The 6,000-nt window shown below is 35.0% G+C and overlaps 1 pseudogene; it reads left to right on the top strand.

Moving 5' to 3' along the window:
• The first annotated feature begins 2,378 nt into the window (after positions 1 to 2,378).
• Positions 2,379 to 2,494, top strand: LOC119528404 (annotated as a pseudogene).
• Positions 2,495 to 6,000: the final 3,506 nt, after the last annotated feature.

Here is a 6,000-nt window from a genome sequence, read left to right as displayed (position 1 = left end):
ACCACTTTGTTTTCCAGGTGTCATCTCAGCTAAGAACCAGTGGTACAAGTGATTCAGATGAGATGTTTGACACTTATATTCAGAATTATATACATAAATTCCACCAACCGTTAAATCAGATGTGTTCAGCCTCACCAATAACCACCTATGCTCCCATGTGTCTCAATATGCAAATTTCCAACATTTATTTACAGATAGTGTAGTAGACATACTGATAGAATGGTAAAACAGTTTGCTGAAGTTTCAGGTGAGGCAATAGCAGGTTTGAAGGGTTGTCTTCAAGGATATAGTATGAACAATATGTGGCCATCTGTCTCTAATACCTAGAATACATAATCTGTGAATGAAGACATGGCAAAGGTGGTGACCACTCTCATTATCATGCTCAGAAGCTATCATGCTTGAAGGATAAGTCTTTCTGATCCCTGCAAACTTGAGGACTGCCAGATTCTTGTGAGGTGTTGAAATGTCCAGTTGGGGAAACTTCCTTCTAGGGGTCAAAGTCTTCTGTGGTTTGTATTTTGACTCTTATTTCCTGTGGCAATGGGACCACTCATGAGTCAAAGCAGAGAACTATGAGATGGGGAGGAGGAGATGGCAGCAGTCCCTACTATAGCAACAGGAAACCAGGGTTGGATAGCTGAAGGAAATCTTTCCAACTCTTTGTTGGTATGTGCATAGGGCTTAATGGGACCCAGCAGACTCCCCAGAGTATCTTCTCTGTATAAGGCTACAACTAGGAGAAATGTCCTGTTCTAGAATATCTTCAGAGTGTTAGCTGAATACTGAGTTGGTCTATAACAATGGTATTTCTTGAAGAAAACGTGGACCAAGATAATTGAATGCCCAGGTTCAGGATTTGATAACTAGAGAGCATGTCTTTCACTGGTTTGAAAAAGAGTAATTTCCAGAAGAAATAATACAAATAGTTAACCAGAGATGATGAAGTTCTTTTTTAAGTTGAGGCCATAATTATCCCATCAATAACAATGGAAATTATTTGCACTAGTAAATAGAGAAAGATCAAAGTAAGGGAGAGGAGTCAAAAATTATGAAAGAAAGAGACACAGATGGGTTGGGTGCCAAGGATAGGAAAAGATTGGAAAAGATGAAAATTATACTTAGGCTACAATTTATTTCTCAAGACCTGAAGTATTTTTCAGGCCAACAACAAGGCATTTGGTGAAACTGTAAGGTCTTTAAGAAGGAAATGGTGAAGGGATGCTCTGATCACAATTATCTACTTGAGTTTGTGGAAAGAAGGAGATTCTGACCAGTATAATGTACCTGCCAACATTTGGCTTCCTGTATAGGAAGTGCCTGCACAAGTGCTTCCCTAAAAATAAGAGTAGAAAAATATTTGCCAGGCAGATAACATGCCAAAGAAAAAGGAAAGGATTGCTTGAGACAGCTGAAAAATGGCTACAGCGATGACTTAAGCTTGAGTAGCACCAGCAAACAGCAAAGCAAAACAACGCATCCAGGAACATGAAAGATACAGCCACTAGAATTCTTTGTATCAAAGAGAGCAATCTTGTTCCCCTTGTCACAAGTGCCTCTGTGCAGGCTGGACCACTGGTTTCAAGGTATCAAGTTGGGCATGACCAGTAAATGTACAAACAATGTATTTCATCCGTTCAGAGCTCTATTAGAGTGTCTAAATCAATATCCTTCCCTTACAAGTTCATAGCTGATAGCCCTTAGTCAAAAGATTGAACAGGTGGAGAGAACTGGGGAAAAATGGTGAAGTAGAAGCTCCGGGAATCAGCATCTCCACTAGAACAATTATTAAACAGGCAAGAGCTGTCTCAATTAACTATTTCGAAATATCAGAGTCCAGTAAACACTGTATAGCATCCAGAGAAGAGTCAGAGGAAGGGGCCAGTAAGTTATGGTAAACACCAGTAAATTGGTCTCTATGCATGGTGATTACCAGAGCATATCTCCCAATCTCTCAGCAGACAGCAATTTGAGTCATGCCCCTAGTGTAGATAGGGACATAAAAATCCAATGCCCCAAGATTCAGTGCATGTGGTGGAGGGGTCCAATTGCAGATCATTGTTTTTGATTAGCTACTTCAAACACTGGGGGCCTGGCTCAGAGGATGGCCATGGTTCCAACCTGCACCAGACAAAAGTGGCAGAAGAAACTTTAAAAAAAAGAAACATGCAAGAATACTTAAGAAATAAAAAAAGGAAAACTGTGGTGAACAAGACAATACATCAAAGCATTATAAATTCTCATAATTAAAACCATTCAGTACTGGCCCATGAATTGATAATCAGAGCACCAGAAGGCAATATAAACTCAAGAAAAAGACCCAAGTATGAACGTTTATTCAGTACTTGAAAAAGTGAGCATCTTAAATCTATTTGATGATTGCTTCTTGGTCTTTCAGCTAAGATCAAGTGTAATATCTGTTCTTATAAGTTTAAATCAATTTGACAAAAATGGGTTTCTTAATATACAGTGCTCTGACAACTGATAAGCCATTTATAAGAATCTAAAACTATATCCATACTTCAAACCATATAAAAGAATAATCTTCAAATGGATCAGAGATCTAAATGTAAAAATGATTTTAGAAAGATCAAACCTTAAATCCTAGAAAAAAATGAATTCCTTAATATCTTGCATTTAGGATAGGGTTTCCTAATTATGGCCCAGATTTGAATAAAATTAAACATTGATAAGTTTGATTCCATAAAAGAAAAGCTTTTGCCTGACAAAGAACACCATAAACAAAATCAAAGACAAATAACAAAGTGGGAGAAAATGTATGCAACATACATTACAGAGATAAGACTAACTTCCAAATATGTATACAACTCTTTTTAAAAATGAGATAAAATCAACAAAATTCTGAAAGAAAACTAGGCAAAGCATGTGAGTAGAAAATTTACATACAAAAAATATATTAAAATCCTTCTAATCCCATGGAAACATATTCAACCTCTCTCAAGATTGGATACATGCCTATTAAAAATGTGTTGAGATACCATTTCTCACTTATCAAACTGGTGAAAATTGAAAAGTATGATAACGCAGTTGGTGAAGCTGTCGGGTAAGAGGCACTGGCAAAAGTGGCTTATTAGAATTTTGGAATATCTAACACAAATCCATATGTATTTACTCTTGGATCAATCCCACATCTAGGAATTTAACCTGGAGATACACATCCAACAATACAAATTTTCTAATGCACAGTTATTCTTTGCAGCATTGTTTGTAATTAGACAATATGAGAAGCAGCCTAAATGTCCATGTGTAGGAGAGTGGTTGAATAAACTATGAATCATCTACATACAGGCATACTATGCAGTTTATAAAAGAATTAGGAAAATCTCTACAAACTGACATGCCATGAATTTCATGGTATGTCTTTAGGTGAAAAACCAAAGTGCAAAAGATTACCTATCATATTATACTTTTTGTGTAATAAAATAAGGGAAATAAAATATATTGGTAATTGTTCATTTATCAAAAAAAAGCAATAAGAAAGATAAAGCAGAATCTACTGAGCCAGGTTAACTGCCAGGATATGTGTGACTTTCAAGAAAGGCTGGGAGTGCAATAAGTAGGAGGAAGGAAGTGAGGGTAACACTTTAAAGAGTGTACCACATTTTGTACAATATTTGATATTTAGAACTCTGTTGGTAATTCATATACACAAATCCTATACATGAAATCACCAAGGATGGGGGAATAATACAGCATTCAATGCAAAACCAAACTAAAAACAATAAGCAAATAAAAAGCCTAGCTGTATTTCAAATGAATGGCATAACCATATTCAGTGGGAACAAGGACTAAAGCAGCTCTTGAACCTGGTATTTTGAATATTAGACCCTCAAGCTAGTGACAAAAGAAATGTACCCAAGGACTAATCTCTAATTAGTAGGCTCATCTTCCACAATATCATGGGTTAGCAATTCTGAAAACAGCTAAGTTATATTCTTGTTCAGGGTAAACAACTAAATTATAGTGGTTAAAGAGAATATGCCAATCCCTGTTGGGAAATGGAGTTACAAATATGAAATGAGGGATGATTTGCATAAGTCCTGTAGTATTGGACTAGAACTGAAGGTACCAATTTTAACTCATGGTTTTAAATAGATAGATAGAAAGACAAATAAAGGGAAAAATAGAGGTATTGACTAGTTCTGCAGCTGAGAGGGAATAGAAACCAGTAGCAATGGGCACACATAGTGTCCAGATTTTGGCTTCTAAATACCATTTCAAACCAAAAAGAGTCAAGGAAAAGTCCAGTTCCAAGGCTGGTGGTAGAAAAAATATAAGCCTGGAACATTTTACTGTGACTTAAAGTAAGAAGGTGCTCAAAGAATGATAAGGATATGTCAAAGGACACAGGAGTTAGCTTGAAGGGCTTCTCTTGACCAACTCTGGAAGACTTTAAGCACCATTATATAAAAAATTCACAGGAAAGATTAAAACACATGGAATAAAACAAGATTCCAAGAAATAAGTGAATACACAAATTTAAGGAGAATTTCTTCCATAAAGTATAATACCAAATAACACATGTGGAAGGAATTATAGAGTTAGAAATACAGCATTTGGCAGCCATTATATTAATAATTATTTTAGACAAGAATCTTTCAACATATGCTAAAAGAGCAGGTAAAAGTTTGAGGAGCTGCTGGATATTTATGTGGTCTTAAAGTGTATTCTCAGGGAAGAATTATCTGTATTTTCAAGGGGAAACATAGTAGCTATTTTGTGAAACTGGGCAGGCACCACTTAATGGAATGATCAATGTGACCCTCAGTAGTACTGAGACGAATAGACAGATAGCATGTGTCGCCCATAAGGAGGGTCTAAGGGGCACCAAATACCACCTCTGCAGTTTCCCTGCCAAAGTTCCCAACCCAGAACTATCAGACAAATCCAAACTGAGGGATATTTCAAGGAAAAAATACCCTATATCCTTCAAAACATCAAAATCATGAAAAACATTGAATGACTGATAACTTCCACGATACAGGATGTTCAAGAGCAATGACAAATAAATTTATTGTTCAATCCTGGATTGGATCCAGAAAAAGAAATATATATATATACACACACACATACACACACATGCATACATACATATATACACATATGTAGATGCATATATATATACATGCATATACATACAGAAATACACAATCACATACACATGTACATACATACAAATATGCATACATGTATGTACATATATACATACATATATCCACACACATACATACATTATACATATATGCATACATACATATGCATATATACATACATATATAGATACATATATATCCACACATACATACATTTATAAATATATACATACACATATATACATACACGTATATACATTCATATATATCCATTGTTATAAAGGATTTTAGAGAGACTGTTGGAAAAATTTGAATGTCTTGTAGATTAGACATTGGATTAGTACTTATTGTCATAATTTATCAATTTTGATAATTGTGCAGAAATTATGTATGAAAATGCCTTTAGTTTTTAGGAAATGCACATTGAAACATTTATGAGTAAAGAGACATCATGTTGACAACTTATTCCCAAATGCTTCAGAAAGAAAAAGTATAGAGATATAAATATAGTCATATAATATATAATATGTATCTGTGTGTGTGAATCAAGAGAGAGACTGTAAGTGAAAGAATGATAATATAAATATGCAAATTTGGGATAAATGAGTGAAAAGTTTCCCAGGCATGCTTTTGTTACCTGTTTTCACTTTTGTGTAAATTGAAATTATTAAAGAATAATTTTTAAAAGAGTTTTTAAAATGTTACTTTGGGACTAAATATCTGCCAAGTCATGATTTTTTTAAAAAAAAATTGACTATATTGAGAATCAAACACTTTCTCATCACCTTCTGTACTACTGTCACCACACCTGGATTTTTTCAGTAGCCTCTTAACTCATCTCTTTGCTTCCACCCTTACTCCTCAATCTGTTTCCAACAGAGTTCCC

The sequence above is a fragment of the Choloepus didactylus genome, chromosome 2 (assembly GCF_015220235.1).
Source record: "Choloepus didactylus isolate mChoDid1 chromosome 2, mChoDid1.pri, whole genome shotgun sequence".
NCBI lineage: Eukaryota > Metazoa > Chordata > Mammalia > Pilosa > Megalonychidae > Choloepus > Choloepus didactylus.
Note: the sequence above shows the minus strand (reverse complement) of the source record. Positions and strands in the feature narration are given on the sequence as shown.